The sequence below is a fragment of the Leucoraja erinacea genome, chromosome 15, assembly GCF_028641065.1.
Source record: "Leucoraja erinacea ecotype New England chromosome 15, Leri_hhj_1, whole genome shotgun sequence".
Taxonomy (NCBI): Eukaryota; Metazoa; Chordata; class Chondrichthyes; order Rajiformes; family Rajidae; genus Leucoraja; species Leucoraja erinaceus.
The window spans coordinates 13,676,132-13,694,138 of NC_073391.1; positions in this window are offsets into that span (position 1 = coordinate 13,676,132).

An 18,007-nucleotide genomic window follows, 5' to 3' on the forward strand; every position below is an offset into this window, starting at 1 on the left:
AGTCCAGAACAAGGGGTCACAGTTTAAGGATAAAGGGGAAATATTTTAGGACTGAGATGAGAAAAAAAAATGTCACGGACAGTGGTGAATCTCTGGAAATCTCTGCCACAGAATGTAGTTGAGGCAAGTTCATTGGCTATATTTAAGAGGGAGTTAGATGTGGCCCTTATGGCTAAAGGGATCAGGGGGTATGGAGAGAAGGCAGGTACAGGATACTGAGTTGGATATTCAGCCATGATCATATTGAATGGCGGTGCAGGCACGAAGGGCCGAATGGCCTACTCTTGCACGTATTTTCTATGTCTCTATGTTTCTATGTAAAGATTGGTGCTTAGAATCTTTCTTATTGAAGATTGTCATGGAATGGAAGTTTTACAATGCAGATGCCATTTGCCTTGTTAGCTATGCTTAAATGTAGCACGTCTTGCTTCATGCAGGCACTAACTGCTTCTTTAATTATGTGGGGAGCTGCAAATGGAAGTGGAAGTTACACAATTATTAATAAATATTTCCAATTCTCACCTTTTGAAAGAGCTGTTTAATTAGTTCATCTTCCATACTTTTGTTTTACAAAAAACACACCCATTTTCTTTACGTCCCATTCTAACACTCATACTCTGTTGAATATTTTGTTGTGTTCTATCTATCTTAAGAAATAATGTATTCTCCTCATCTCGTCTCAAATTATTTTGCTGGCTCAGGTTTGCACCAATGGACAACTTTCTCATTATAAATGCTGTCAAGACATTTGAAAATGGTGAACATTTCTATTAAATATCTTCTTTGCCTTGTCTTCCCTAAAGAGAACAATTTTGTCTTCCCCAATGTCACTTTTTAACTGGCCATTTATTCTTTACAATTCAATCTCTCCTGCATGCTCTCCAAGATTGTGATATGTCTCCTCAGGCAAGTTTTCAAGGTTAGCCTGACCCTTAATTAATAAAGATTTAACATAACTTGCTTTTGAACTCAATATTTTTATTTATTAATACATGAATTTCATGCTCAGTATGAAATGGTATATTTTAATTCAAAAACTGTGTAAACAAACCATTTGTTTCATTTGTCAACACCGTCTTCATGGCTGATCATCTAAAATCAGTACCCCTTTCCAGCTTTTTCCCCATATTCCTTGATTCCTTGATTCCGTTAGCCCTAAGAGCTCTCCCTTGAAAACATCCAGTGAATTAGCCTCCACTGCCCTCTGCGGCAGAAAATTCCACAGATTCACAACTCTCTGGGTGAAGAAGTTTTTCCTATTTCATTCTTAAAATGTGACCCCTGGTTCTGTACTCCCCCAACATCGGGAACATGGTTCCTGCATCTAGCCTGGCCAATCCTTTAAGAATTTTACATGTTTCTATAAGATCCCCTCTCATTCTTCTAAATTCCAGTGCATACAAGCCCAGTCGACCCATTCTTTCCTCATATGTCAGCCCCGCTATCCCAAGAATTAACCCGGTGAACGTACGTTGCTCTCCCTCGATAGCAATAATGTCCTTCCCCAAATTAGGAGACGAAAATTGCACACAATAGTCTCAACAGTGCCCTGTACAATTGCAGTAGGTCTTCCTTGTTCCTAAACTCAAATCCTCCACAATGAAGGCCAACATGCCATTAGCTTTCTTCACTGCCTGCTTACTTTCAAGCACACCCAGGTCTCGTTGCACCTCCACTTTTCCGAATCTGATACGAGTCAGATAATAATCTGCCCTCCTGTTCTTGCCACCAAAGTGGATAACCTCACATTTATCCACATTATACTGCATCTGCCATGCATTTGCCCACTCACCCAACCTAACCATGTCACCCTGCAGCGTCTTAGCATCCTCATCGCAGCTCACACTGCCACCCAGCTTTGTGTCATCCGCAAATTTGGAGATGTCACATTTAATTTCCTTGTCTAAATCATTAATATATATTGTAAATAACTGGGGTCCCAGCATCGAGCCTTGCGGCACCCCGCTAGTCACTGCCTGCCATTCTTAAAAGGACCTGTTAATTCCTACTCTTTAGTTCCTGTCTGCCAACCAGTTCTCTATCCATGTCAATACCCTACCCCCAATACAATATGCTCTAATTTTCCACACGGGGTCAGGGTTGGGGTCGGGGTCAGTTTGGGGTTGGGGTCAAGGTCGGGGTCGGGAGAAACATTTTTTCAATTTCTTACCTTGACGGAGATGCAATTGTTTTCTGGATCGTATCTCCGGTCGCTCTGCAGCCTAACATCATGGAGCTGGAGGCCTTGCTCGAGACAGACTTTGAGCCCCACCGTGGGTCGTTGACTTACCATTGAAGCTGATCCCTTGCCTGGGATCGACGCTCCAACCGCGGCCTGCGGATTTCAACATCGAGGAGCTCGCAGTCTCGGGTAGAGACTGATGTCGGGATGCTCCAAAGTCACAAAAGGTTCGACTAGCCCCGACCTGGGGTCCAATCGCCCGGCGCGAGGGAGCTGAGGTCCCCCCATTGCGGGAGCTTGGCCGCCCCGAAGCGGAGGGCCTGACTGCCTGCTACGGGAGCCACCATCAACAGAAGGTTCGAGTGCCCCGACCGCGGGAGAACAAAGAAGGGAAGAGATTTCACTTTTTTTTTGCCTTCCATTACAGTGAGGAATGTGGAGGAGTAACTGTGGTGGATGTTTATGTTAAAATGTATTTTGTGTGTTCTGTTGCTTTTTATTAATGTGACTGTATGGCAAATCAAATTCCTCGTATGTTGCAAAACATACGGCTAATAAAGTATGATTACTATTATGATTATGATGTAACTAAGTTACAGAGATAGGTTGAATAAGTTAGGTCTTTATTCTTGGGAGCGTTGAAGGTTAAGGGGGGACTTGATAGAGGTCTTTAAAATGATGAGAGGGATAGACAGAGTTGATGTGGACAAGCTTTTCCCTTTCAGAATAGGGAAGATTCAAACAAGAGGACATGACTTCAGAATTAAGGGACAGAAGTTTAGGGGTAATATGAGGGGGAACTTCTTTACTCGGAGAGTGGTAGTGGTGTGGAATGAGCTTCCAGTGGAAGTGGTGGAGGCAGGTTCATTGGTATCATTTAAAAATAAATTGGATAGGCATATGGATGAGAAGGGAATGGAGGGTTATGATATGAGTGCAGGCAGGTGGGACTAAGGGGAAAAAAAGTTGTTCGGCACGGACTTGCAGGGCCGAGATGGCCTGTTTCCGTGCTGTAATTGTTATATGGTTATATGGTTATATGTGCGATTTCACACTTCATGCAAGAGGTACAGAAATCAGGCAACTGAAACATCCTAACAACTAGAGAGCGGTCCTGAGCTACCATCTACCCTATTGGAAACATTCGATCTATCTTTAATTAGACTTTACAGGACTTTATCTTACACTGAACATTATTCCCTTTATCCTGTATCTGAACACTGTGGACGGCTCAAATGTAATCATGTATAGTCTTGCCGCTGACTGGATAACAAGCAACAAAAAGCTTTTCACCGTACCTCGGAACTTGTTAAATTATGGTAAACTAAACTAAAACAAAACTATTTAATGTTATTGAGAGGTCTGGCAAAAGCGCTCTCACCCATGGCTAATATGCCCATTATTTCTGCAAAAATATAAGAACGGCTTAGAACTTGTGGCTTCCTTTGGCCCTTTGAAATAATTGCAAGATTCAAATCTTCAATTTATGTTTCAATGACAGGATCACTCCCAAATCTGACACGTTGGGCCGAAGGGCCTGTTTCAATGCTGTCGAACTCAATAACTCTATCAGTGCTTCCTCCATATCTCTATTTGTGCAACCCTTGAATCTTTGACATGGGGCTATTTTGCCCTTCCTTGCATGCTTTTACATGAGCATTAGTATTTAATTATATTTTCTTTGTTACTATTGGTGCACCTTAGAGTTACTGCCTTACTGCACCAGAGACACAAGTTCGAACCTGACTACAGGTGCTGTCTGTATAGAGTTTGTACATTCTTCCCGTGACCTGCATGGGTTTTCTCCGGTATCTCCGGTTTCCTCCCACACACCAAAGACGTACAGTTGGCTTAGTATAATTGAAAATTGTCCCAAGTGAGTGCGGGATAGTGTTAGCGTGCAGGGATTGCTGGTTGGAGCAGACTCGGTGGGCCAAAGGGTCTGTTTCTGCGTTGTATCTCTAAACTAAACAAAACTAAAATTTTCAAAACAGAGGTGTTCCAAACTATGGCCAGTCAGGTCAAGCAGCTCAAGAGAGCTCAAGAGACACCCCAGGGCAGTGTAGCATTGGCCTTTACATTTGCCAGCTTCTGGAGGCACACATGCACTCATTGTAATGTTATTGGGTAAGTGGGTGGAAGCGTGCCTGTCACTCCACATTTTATGTACTTTTTAGATATTTTTCGCAGGGCCTATGCCTGTTGTCCTACCTTGCAGAAACACAGTTGTACCATTTGCCAGTCCTCATACCTGTACATCTGTAGCCACTATAGAAAATGTGACATTCGTTAGTAAATTATTAGTGGCTGCTAAATCAATGCTCACTTTCTTCTCTCCTCTTCCCAAATACAATAGTATCATTTCATAAATGACTATGAGATGCTTCTTGGAGATTCATTCCAATCACAGGCCAAGGCATTTTTCAATGAAAACGGAGAGAAATCCATTCCAATTTTTTTGGAGAAAACAGAGAGAACCATTCTCACATTATGATAGGCAATGCTTTAGAAACGGCAATCGCAGCTTTTTCCAAATGAATCTGCACAAACTAAGCAATAATTTCCATAATCTCCCAGCACTACGAGTGCTCCCAAATAAGTGGTTCCCTGGCTAGCAGAGATCTCTCAGTGAATGGCAAGATATGGTATAAATGCATGCACCCAATGGCAGACAGTCAATGGGACATTGGCCATTGAAGATGGACACACAGGTAGACATGTTATGATTGAGATTATCAGGAAAAGAGAGGTGGGAAGTACCAGGATGAAAGACAACAACAGAATCATCATGGCAGAATCTTTATTAGCGGTTTCCTTGGTGGCAGTCCTTGAAGAAAGATGTCACCTGGATAAAACCTGATCCTGCAGTTCATTTTGATGTCCTATCCCCAAGGCCAACTTAACTGAGTTCCTCATCGTACATAAGATATATAAGGAGGATTGTGATTTAATGTATGCACATGTGGATCCCCAGGGCCCTATTCCTTTTCTCCAGATATGCTGCCTGTCCCGCTGAGTTACTCCAGCATTTTTGTCTATCTTCTGTGTAAACCAGCATCTGCAGTTCCTTCCTACACACTTTCTCTATAAAGTTTCACTCCATGACTCTTCCACTGATGAAATGCCTACACTGGTTCTCATGAGACTGTGTGCAGAAACATGATTTGAGTGATCTAGTTTAGTTTAGTTTAGTATAAAGATAAGTGCCGGAACAGGCCCTTCAGCCCACCGAGTCCGCATCGACCAGCGGTCCCCGACACATTAACACTACCCTGCTCACACTAGGGACAATTTACATTTATACTGAGCCAATTAACCTACAAACCTGTACGCCTTCGGAGTGTATTAGTATTCTAATATTTATATAGTATTCAATGGTCAAGAGAGAGTCAAGAGTGTTTTATTGTCATAGATATTGAAACGGAACAGTTAAATTATTATCTGCAGCAGCACAGCGGGTTTGTAAACACAGTACTCAATAACCATCAATGGAAATAAGACATTCCAACTTCCCCTTCGTCTTTTTCATAGCAGTCTTTTTCTCATTCTCATTCTCAGGGCGATTCCCTGAAAGATACTTTATTTCTGCCTTTCCTGAGAAGTGTTGTAATTGCAAGTTCTCTCCAAATCACCTTTACCCTTGTACTTGTAATGCAACTGGAATGTTGCTATACGGGGTCAATATATGAGAATGAGCCAATGCTAATGGAAAGAAAAACAGCAAAATGCTATGATGATGTTAAGGGGAATCCTTCAGCAACTGGAAGCAAGAGTTTGCAGTAGATGATGCTGTCACACTGGGCAAGTTCCTTTAAGTCTACCTTGCAAGAAATACGACCAAGACTGAGCATGGAAATTAATTGCATTATTAACAATTCTGTCTGAACCTCAGCAAGCAAGTGATAGATACTCCACCATACACTTGATTTGAGAATTAGCAAACCATTTCATTCATGACCTTGCACTCAAGGGAAAGTCAACTGATGAAACAGTTAAGTGTGATTGGGCGGAGGATAGCTCCCTCAGAAACATGTCCAGTCGTACTGGGGACTAAACGTTGACTGTCCTTCTCCTTATTAGTATGATTCCAAGCATGATTTTCTTTTTGGCATCTATTGATTTCATCTTTATCCTTGCTGCTACATTCTGTCAAATACTGCCTTGATGTTCAAGGCATTTATTTATCCCCTGGCTTTTAGATCTTATGATCAATCCTGGGTCGAGCTCAGAGCATGTTATTAGCAAGCAATTAGTGTTTGATTCCCTTTCATCATTTTGCTCAAAATCGAGAGATGGGCCGTTAGGCCATTAATTGCCTGCTTGGATTCTTTTAACTTTCATGAGCAAGGACATTTGGACAAATGTCCACATTGTTGGATAAATACTAGTGTCATATGGCTCTTTTTGTGGTCTACCCTTTCCAATGCACAGATCTTCAGCATTGTGACCAAAGTTATGTACAGACATAGCTTTTGTCGTGCATAAGAAATGTTGCAACTTCTAAGAATCCCTTGGAATTATCTCACTTGCCTGGGAACTGATATCCATGAATCAGGAGTCCTCAGCAGAAGGCTGAATGGGACTGTTCACTTTGGTCAATTGATGGAAACAAGTTGCAAACAAGAAGAGTCTCGACCAGAAACGTCATCCATTCCTTCAATCCAGAGATGCTATGCGCATGCAGATCCCCAGTGACCTATTCCTTCTCTCCAGAGATACTGCCTGCCCCGCTGAGTTACTCCAGCATTTTGTTTCTATCTTTGGTGTAAACCAGCATCCACAATTCCTTCCTACACTAAGCAAATATTTTAGCTTCTTGTCAAGTCAAGAGTGTTTATTGTCATGTGGCCCAGATAGGACATTGAAATTATCTTGTCTCCTCTCCTCAAATGCTGAGCTTCACCAACATTGAAAATACGTGAATGGAATCTGATCCCCCCACAGGGTTTCCAATTCCCATATTGTTCTTGGATTTTGAGAACCCAAATCCCAAACTCGTGACAGACTTGCACACTTTTTGATTGTGCTTCTTGATTACCGCTCAAGCAACAGCCACTGTTGTTAGTTGATAATTACTTTTTCAGACACATGCTCATTATTTGGCAAAATTATGGAACTGAATTTCACAACATGTGGCACAGTGGCATAGCAGAAGAGTTGCTGCCTTACAGCACTTTCAGCGCCAGAGACCAATGTTCGATCACGACTACGGGTGCTGTCTATACAGAGTTTGTACGTTTTCCCCATGACCTCATAGGTTTTCCCTGACATCTTTGGTTTCCTCCCAAAGACATACAGGTTTGTATGTTAATTGACTTGGTGTATATGTAAATGATCCCCAGTGTGTGCAGGAATCGCTGGTCGGCGTGGACTCGGTGGGCCGAAGGGCCTGTTTCTGTGCTGTATCTCTAAACTAAATTACACTAAATTAAACACCCTGCAGTATAATTTGTAGTTATTATTGTAAGTACCAAAAGTATTATTGGCTTAAATCAGTGCCCTTTATTTACCAAACGACTAAACAGTTAAACACGTATAGTTAAGATAAGGTAATAGGAAATAGATTTTATCTACATATACTTTAAACAAATCTTATAACCTTACAGTAAGTATATTATTGTAAACTGAGAATTTATTAAAATTGAATTAACTGTATTTTTGGAGTCTGCTCTAGTTTTGAAGTGTGTTTACTGTATTGAGTTGCCTCAAATGCAGTTCCCTTCATAGCCTGCCCCATACACTTCATTACCTGCATTTCTGAAAGGCTTCATCACTGATTACAGGTACATCAGATGATGCACGTACATATGAGAAAGAGGAAAGCAAATTACTATCTCACACCATTTCCTACTGTAGAATAAATCATCGAATGGGAAACACTCTGCCACCATTACACACTACATGCCACTAATTGTTAAGAACTTAGCCGATGTCAATAAAATGCTCGGAATAAATTGCAGAGAATTGATTCAGCATTTCTGACACTGCAGTTTCAAGATAATGTAGAATGGAATAATGTGAAAGCTGAACACACAAATATTCATAAATAAACATCACAAAATATAGAACCTTCCAGACTATTCAAATACTTCACCCAAGATTGATGCTTTCTTGCAAATTATACATGCAAGGCAGCATTCAATATATCAAAGCCTATCAACATAATTAAACACGCGGTGCTAGCCCCTGTGAAATGTTTCATGAGTGATTTCACTGGTGACTTCAAGAGGCTTGTAATAATTAAGTTTTACTATGTGTAAAAGCCATGATGGTTAATGGTGCTTTATTGTTACGTGTCACTAAGTACAGCAAAATTATTTGTTTGCATACAGTTTGATGATAAGCCTACTATACATTAGGCACAATCATACTAAGTATAAAAGTGTAAGTTAGTAGATCACACTGATACTACTCCTGGGATGTCCTGAGATGTCAGGATTTTCATATGAAGAAAGACTGGATAGACTTGGTTTGTACTCGTTAGAATTTAGAAAATTGAGGGCGGATCTTATAGAAACTTACAAAATTCTTAAGGTGATGGACAGGCTAAATGCAGGAAGACTGTTCCCGATGTTGGGGAAGTCCAGAACAAGGGGTCACAGTTTAAGAATAAGGGGGAAATCTTTTAGGACTGAGATGAGAAAAACATTTTTCACACAGAGAGTGGTGAATCTCTGGAATTATCTGCCACAGAAGGTAGTTGAGGCCAGTTCATTGGCTATATTTAAGAGGGTGTTAGATGTGGCCCTTGCGGCTAAAGGTATGGAGAGAAGGCAGGTACGGGATTATGAGTTGGATGATCAGCCATGATCATATTGAATGGCGGTGCAGGCTTGAAGGGCCGAATGGCCTACTCCTGCACCTATTTTCTATGTTTCTATGTTTCTACACTGAGTCAGTGCACGTCACCTTGTTTCAGGCAACATCTTTACCCTTCATGTCCGAGTTTTTTTTTAATGTTTGTCTTAACTTGGCCATAAATGCCTGTTGTCTTCACGGTGGCACTGGGTTGGTGTAGCAGGGGTTGCCCTGGACAGGCAGACGTGCCAATGTCCTCGATCATTACTCCATGCCTCTGCAGGCCACGTCCATTCATGTGCTGGGCCACTTGGAGCAGCTCCCAATTTAATGGAGCCCCTGGCTGCTTCAGGGCCTTGAGCGGCCCACTCGACCCCTCCAACACCACCTCAACATCAGTCTGTGAAGGTCATAAGGTCACAAGTGATAGGAGTAGAATTTGGTCATTCGGACCATCGAGCCTACTCCGCCATTCAATCATGGCTGACCAATCTCTCCCCATTGAAGTGGCCTCCTCCCCATGACCCCTGTATGCTCTGTCTGCCACTGATGGCCCAGGGCACCTCCCACAGCTGAGCCAGAGTGCCTCCAAGGGCATGGGAGGTAACCCCCCCCCCACCCCTCACTGGCATCATTTATTTTATCCATCAGTTGCCATCATCTTGAAGGGTTTCATGAGGTACAAGGCGTATGTTTTGTCAACTTCAGGATATATTTGAGAAAATGGCTGTTATGCCATAACATAATGAGTTATCACAGTTCCTTGGAGATTAGTTATTTGTTGTCATACATACAGAGATACAGCGAAATGCCTGCTCTGCTTGCTTTTCAGTCAAATATACTATACATGAGTGCAAAATACCCGCTTCTGCAAAAGCATGCAGAGAGTCGTTTCGTTCCAGCACTATCTTGCAACTTTCAAGTCTCTGAAATGTCTGATCGTGGTTCAGAGATATGCAATGGCTTATTTTCTCACTTTAAGGCTGGTGTTCTGGCATGATGACTGGAACGATGACGTAAGGATTGGCCTGACCTAGTGCAATCTGCTCCTTCCAACATCAATGAGCAGTTGGCGTAGGCTCGTTCCACTCGCTCGCCCAGCTGCTGTGGGAGTGTTGAGAGGGTGCAGGAGGCACGTTAGAAACACAGAAACATAGAAACATGAAAATAGGGTCAGGAGTAGGCCTAGTATTTCTTGGGGTTTCTCGGTCCCCTAGTATTTCTAGAGTTCACGGACCATTCACACCCATTGACTTTCCCATTCACCTTCCACTGCTGTCTTCTTGAAGGAAGTCATAAGGCCATCTGTTCGCTAATCCATTTTGTGCGACTCAGCTGTTGTTGCAGCGTATCTGAACTTCTCCAAGTTTGGATATATAAAGGATGCCACACCTTCTCAATAGCAAGAGGCCATAAATGCCGACTGATATCTACTCCTGGAACCTGGGCTGCTGGGCTTCTGGGGTGCTGGCTATGAAGAACTGGCTTCAGTCCCCATCTTGGTCCCTACACTGCTACAGAATATATTAAAAGGGTAAAATGCAATAATGGACTTTCACCTACACCAAATCCTGTCTAAAGCTGCATGCACTTCAGAAACTACTTGGAATATATAAACAACATCAAAAATTAACCAGGCGTACCACCGTCTTTGGTGCTTACAGTTTATAGTGTACATGAAGGATGTGTATATAAATACTTACTAAAAATATAATTTTCACAATCTATTCATTGTCCACTATCACCAAGTTATTTTGGCTATTGCTGTGTGCTTCAAGCAGATGTCCACTATCTAACATCTGGTCAGGAAAGGTACACTGTCAATGGATTATAACAACAGATGAAAATCACAATGTGTATGAACGGCAGGAGAGGTTTAACAGGTATATTAAGAGTAAAAGAATGACTGGGGAAATAATAGGTAATCTGTCACTGTATAGAACCAAAAGAAATGGGGGTGATATTGAATGAATACTTCTCAATCATTTTACTTAGAAGTTCAAGCTAAGGAATAAAAGCATATGAGTTGTGACACAGTAGATCATTTATGAATTACCAAAGAAGAGGTATTGACAGTTTTAAAGTACATTAAAGTGAATAAATCTCCTGGGCCTGACCAAATGCATTCTTGGTCCTTGTGGGAATCTAGGGAGAAAATTACATAGGCTCTTGTTGAGATATTTCTCGGCTCATAGTCAATAGCCACAGGTGAAGTTCCTGATGACTGGAGGATGACTATTGTTGTACCGCTATTTGAGGAGCAGTAAGGACAAGCCAGGGAATAACAGGCCGGTGAGCCGGACATCAGTGATGGCAAAGTTGTTGGAGAGATTTCTTAGGGACTCGATCTACCGGCATTTGGATAAGCACGGATTATTAGGGATAGTGAGCATTACTTTGTGCATGGGGACATGCATCTCCCAAATCTGACACCGTTTTTTTGAAGGTCACCATGATAACACCACAGGAGTGCAGGGCAGTGGCTGTTTATATATATATATTAGCAAGGACTTTTTTTTCAAAGTAGGTTAGTGTGGAAGGTTACTTTAAATGGAATCCAAGATGAGCCAACCATCGCAATGCAAAATTGGATTGGAGGAGGAACTCAAAGGGTGGGCGTGGAAGGTTGTTTTTCAGATTGAAGACCCCTGGCTAGTAGAGCACCACAGGGATTGGTGCTGGGTCCGTGTTGTCTACATTGACAATTTGGATGAGAATGTAGTTAACATTTGCAGTTGGTACCAACATTGATGGCACAGTGGACAATGAGGGAGGATATCCAAGTTTACAACAGGGTTTAGATCAGTTGGGAAGGCAGGCCAAGGAATGGCAAGTGGAATGTAATTCTGAGGTGTTGCACTGTCGTATGCCAAACCAGGGTAGGAATTATATAGTAAACAATAGAGCCTTGGAGAGTGTTGCAGAACAGAGAGATCTAGAAGTACAAATGCATGGTTCCTTGAAAGTGAAGAATCAGAAAGATTGGGTGGTGAAGATGGCATTTAACATGCTTGCCCTCATTGGAAAGGGTACTTGGTACAAAAGGTGGGGCATCTTGATGCAGCCATTCAAGTCGTGGGCGAGACCACACTTATGTACTGTGTGCAGTCCCTGTCACCTAACTCTAAGAAGTGTCATTAATTTGGAAAAGGCGCAGCAGTGATTCGGGCCTCAACCCGAAATGTCACCCATTCCTTCTCTCCAGAGAAGCTGCCTGTCCCGCTGAGTTACTCCAGCTTTTTGTGTCTATCACCGGGTTGTTACCTGGACTTGCGGGCTTGGGTTACAGGGAGAGGTTGAATTGGCTAGGACCTTCCTTGGAACATCAGATGCTGAAGGCTGACCTTATTGAGATGTACAGGATCATGAGGGATAAAGTAAACACTTAGTTTTTTTCCCAGATAAAGGATTCTGTAGTGCCACAATTCCAAAATTAGAGGCATAGGATTAAGGTGACAAGGGCGAAATTTTAAAGGGACCTCGATGACAACTTTTTCACCCAGAGAGTGGTCCATATCTGGAATAAGCCGCTAGAGAAAGCTGTAGAAGCAACTAATACTTTCAAAGGACATTTGGACAAATGGATTGAAAGGTTTAGATGAATATGGGGCCAAATGCAGGCAAATGGGACTAGCATAGGATGCCAATGTGGCTGGCGTGCACAAGTTGGGCCAAAGGGCCTAACTCCATTCTGTATAACTCTATCTATGACTCTAAGTGGTGGGAGAGTTTCAGAGTCAAGTTCAGGTGACTTACAGAGAACATGAAAGAAAGAGAGAACAGAACAGTTATATGAAGAGAAGGGATGCAGACAAAGAGGATGCTGACTCTTCCTGGACGTAATATGGTTGGATGTTTTTCCAGTTCAGTGGCAGAATTTACTATCTCCATTTTACATGTGTTGATATCTTTTATTAGTCTATTTTGTGCATTTAAATGCAACCTTTCATTGCTTGCAAATTCATCATAATTCAATTATTGGCATCAATGATGCATGTAAAACTCATTTTAATTTGAGGCAAGACAAGAGTGTACGTGTGAGGGGTTATTTTATCATCGTGCTAAGTGTTAGGCAACAAGAGCACACACTTTTTTTAGATTAAGAGGACACTTATTTTACACTGACCATATTGCAAAACATTTCCGAGAAAATACTTTCAGTTAATCTTTGCCTGTTTAAAAGGCATAATATTTTAAAGAAACAGGATATAAAACATGTGCTGTTGTCATTTAATAAGGTCAATTTCCTTTATCTTTTTCAGCTTTGTTCCCAAGTCACAGAAAACTTACCTTCACATGAAATCCTCTCTATTCAGATTCAGATTCAGATTCAATTTAATTGTCATTGTCAGTGTACAGTACAGAGACAACAAAATGCATTGCATCTCCTTGAAGAGCAGAAAACTTACCTTCATTTGAAATCCTCTCTATAATCACTTTGGGGAGGGGGCGTACCTGCAGTCAAATGCTGCCTTGTTGAACAGAATACAGCCGCCGAATCCCGACCTGATTGTTTATTCATCGACAACAATGGTAACGCCTCCCGGATGGTAGGGAGGGTAAACATCTCCAAGAGCATTCCATGCTGAGCGCCCTCCGCAGACAGCGCCTTTGGACAGACTCAATGGAGGGGGAGAAAATGGGCAAACCATACTTGCCTTTTCGGAGACAGAGCACTGCCATTCTACTGTGATGCAGTTGGAGGATGCTTTCCATCACTTTGTCTCCAGCGTACTTAAATGCTGCCTTGTTAACAAATAAAATCCCAGATTGTTTATTCATCGGCAACAATGGTAACATCTCCAAAATAACATCTCCAAAATAAATTCCAGGACATACCAAAGCCCTTTAGAGAAAATAAAATACTTCCTTTTCTGCAGACTCTTCTATGTGATGGAGTTTCCATCAGTCAGTTACAAGCCCAGCCATGGTAGCAGATCAGGCAAAGGTCCTGAACAAGTTTGATTTTCCCACTCCCGTAAGTGGTTTAATGCCAAATACGGAGTCTAATGGTGAAGAGAAGAAATGAGCTTCAATGAGAGAGTGCTTATAAGTAATCCATCCTCCTGAAGATTGTCAGCCATGGAGGAAAATATTTCTACCAACTTTCAAATTGGCAACAGATGGTAGCTGCGGACCAGTGTTTCCAGCAGTGCTACGTAGGATGGGGGTTCCATGACACGTCAAATGGAGCAAGGATGTCCTTTGTGAATGAGGTTCTTTCACCATGATCCTACAAACTCCAACATAGTCAGAATTGGAGATTACCCACAAAGATGATGCCCAAGCCACTGCCAAAATAATATCATTTACACTTTGGGCTTGTTTTCTTGCACATTAATTAATAACAGAAAATGCCGGAAATCCTTAATGTTATTAGCATCCATGGTGTTTGAATCAGGGTTAACATATCGGGCTGATTACTCTTCATCAGAAAGGGTGCCTCTTATGCCCCTGTCCCGCTTAGGAAACCTGAACGGAAACCTCAGCAGACTTTGCGCCCCGCCCAAGGTTTCCGTGTGGTTCCCGGAGGTTGCAGGTGGTTGCCGGAGGTTGCAGGTAGTGGAAGCAGGTAGGGAGACTGATAAAAACCTTCGGGAACCTCCGGGAACCGCACGGAAACCTTGCGTGGGGCACAAAGTCTCCAGAGGTTTCCGTTCAGGATTCCTAAGTGAGACAGGGGCATAAGGAAGCAGACAGGATGCCAAAAGAGGGGCTGTGGGGGAAGATGTGGGAACTCTTCCATGAATGTTTCTACTTAAATCACATGATGGCCAATCATCAGGTTGATTACATTTCACAAGGCTTTGTGATTAGAGGTTATTCACCAAAAATTAACTTGTTTCTCTCTCCATAGATGGTGCCTGACTTGCTGAATATTCCCAGTATTCTCTGCCCATGTCTGCAATTTCCAGCAGTATTTTGGTTTCTTGAGTATTTTTCAGCTTTAGTGTAGTATCAGACTATAACCATATTTTTATTATCACATTGACTATAGTATTTTGTACTCAGTTATACGTTGGCAATGATTTGGTTCTGATAAGGCTTAAAGGACCTGTCCCACTTAGGCGATTTTTTTCGGCGACAGTCGTAGCAGCTCACCAAAAAACAGGCGATTGGCCCCCCTACGCCAATGTCTATGAGAAACCTACCTAGTCGACAATGTCTATGACAACAAACCTAGTCGACGTCAAGCTATGGCAAGCTACCGACAACCGACAATGACCCATTAGGACATCCACCTGTGACCACACCTACGACAACCTACGACCACACGGGCGACAACCTATGACAACCAAAGTCAACCTACGTCCACCCGCGACAAGCTATGACAAGCTACGACCCTGTCAGCGACAACTGAAGACAATTCAGTTGCTGGTACCTGTCGCCGGTTGACATAGGTTGACGTAGGTAGTCGCCAATGTAATTCACCGAAGTCATCGCCCGGCGACCTACATCATCCTGGCGACAACCTACAACAGCACCTACGACAGGAGAAGACAAGCTACGTCAAGCCAACAGTCGCCGAAAGGTTTTGAACATTTCAAAACCCAGCGGCAACAAGAAAAAAGTTACAACTATTTCGACAACTTGAGGAGGCAACTCACAACCATACATGCGTCACCCCACGACCATGTGGCGGCAGCCTAGTCACCGGAAAAAATCGCCTAAATGGGACAGGCCCTTAAGAAACTCATTTGGACACGGAATGTGGTTATTCCTCTCTTTCAAATACACATTGTATTTCAGCTATGAGCAGCTCAAGATAATTAATTAAAATATTTACTAGCACTGTGTAAAGAGAAGAATTGTACCTTACCCTAATTTTAACATGATCGATGACACATTTACTGGTCAGCTAAATCATTGAGAAGAGTTTGTTTTAATGGTGGTATTATAGTTAACAGTAATAGTTTCTTCATTAAGAACTATGTGGTTTTAATACAATTTGGCCTGACAGAGTTCAATCTATCATTAAAAAGCATCAAAATTGTGTTTTTATTTTCCTAATGTTTGTGCTTGAATATCTACATCCCCACTTCTACAAATATTTGATTAAAATGCTGATGTACATGACAAAGATATGTTCAAACTACTTAAAAATCAATTGGCAAACATTAAATGGATTAAGTCATTAAGAAGGTGATAAGGCTATTACAAAAATCAATTGGCAAACTTTAATTAGAACAAACTCATTAGAGAGGTGATGATAATGATTTGCATGGGCTGGCTCTATTTATGGGGAAAAGTAATTATGAGATTGGTGGGTTGTCCTAGAAACCCATCTGTTCCACCACTGACCTTGAACAAATGAAATCTGCTGTTTTTACCTGACCTGGCCCATTGATGACACAGACCCAAGGCAATGCAATCAACATTGTGAGGATAGAAATCAAAGTTTAAATCATGGAACTGGTAACAAATAAAAAGAAAGTACTGAAACCTGAAAGATTTGAAATAAACGTTTATCTGCCTTCTGTAATTCTCTAACAAATCATCAGTAAGCAGCAGGATGCTCACCCCGATGGTGCCTTCATTGTTGCAGAGACTTTAATCAGGTCGACCTACGAGCCGCGCTCTGCAAATTCCACCAGCATGTGCAGTGCCCTACCAGGGGTTCAAACACGCTGGATAAAGTGTACACCAACATCAAGGACGCTTACAGAGCTCTCCCCTGCCCATCCCTGGGACAATTCGATCACCTCTCACTGTTTCTACTGCCTGCATACAAACCCCTCATCCGCAAGACCAAACGTGCAATAAGGACGGTCAAAATAAGGCCCGAGGACGCCACCCTACAACTCCAGGAATGCTTTGATTGCACCGACTGGGACCTGTTTGCACAACAGGCAACCAGTGGTACAGAGGTAGACTTGGAGGAGTACACATCCACTGTGCTCTCCTACATCAACTGCTGTGTGGAGACTGTCACAGTGGACAAGCAAATGAAGATGTTCCCAAACTGGAAACCCTGGATGAACAAGGAGGTTCGGAATCTGCTAAGGGCACACAACAATGCCTTTAAATCCAGGGACACTTCTGCCTACAGTGCGGCCAGGTCGAACCTGAACAAAAGCATAAAAAAGGCCAAAGACATCCACAGGCAAAGAGTGGAAGACCACTTCAATACCGCGGACACCAGAAGCATGTGGCAGGGTGTCAGGGACATCACTGACTACAAGAGCAGCCCAGCCTACCCCTACGGTGATATCACACTGGCCAATGAACTAAATACCTTCTTTGCCTGCTTCGAAACTGGCAACACCACCAGGAGTGGAATAACCCCGGCCATGGCGGGGCCTTAACACTGAGCACTCAGGAGGTACAGTGCGCTCTGCATAGGATTATTCCACGCAAGGCTGCAGGCCCGGATGGAGTCCAGGGAAGGGTACTAAAGGACTGTGCTGTACAGCTGGTGGAGATATTCACGCGAATCTTTAATCTGTCTCTATCTCTGGCAACGGACCCCAAGTGCCTGATAACAGCCACCATAGTGCCGGTGCCGAAAAAGTCTAAAGTCACCAACCTGAATGACTACCGCCCGGTTGCCCTAACTCCAATCCCAATGAAGTGCTTCGAAAGGCTGGTCCTCTCCCACATCAAATCCAGCATCCCTGCCTCACTGGACTCTCATCAATTTGCATACAGGGCAAATAGATCGACAGAGGATGCCATCTCTCTGGCTCTTCACACTGTCCTGACTCACCTGGACAGACAGGGCACATACGTGAGGATGCTCTTCATAGACTATAGCTCTGCATTCAATACGGTCATCCCCACCAAGCTCACCACCAAACTCCACCAGCTAGGCCTCAGCTCGCCGATATGCGATTGGATCCTGAACTTTCTGACGGAGCAACCGCAGGCAGTGAGACTGGGTCCGCACCTGTCCTCCACTATCACCCTGAGCACCGGCACACCACAGGGATGTGTACTAAGCCCCATGCTCTACTCCCTCTTCACTCACGAATGTGTTCCTGCATTCAACACCAACGCCATCGTGAAGTTTGGGCTGATCACCAACGG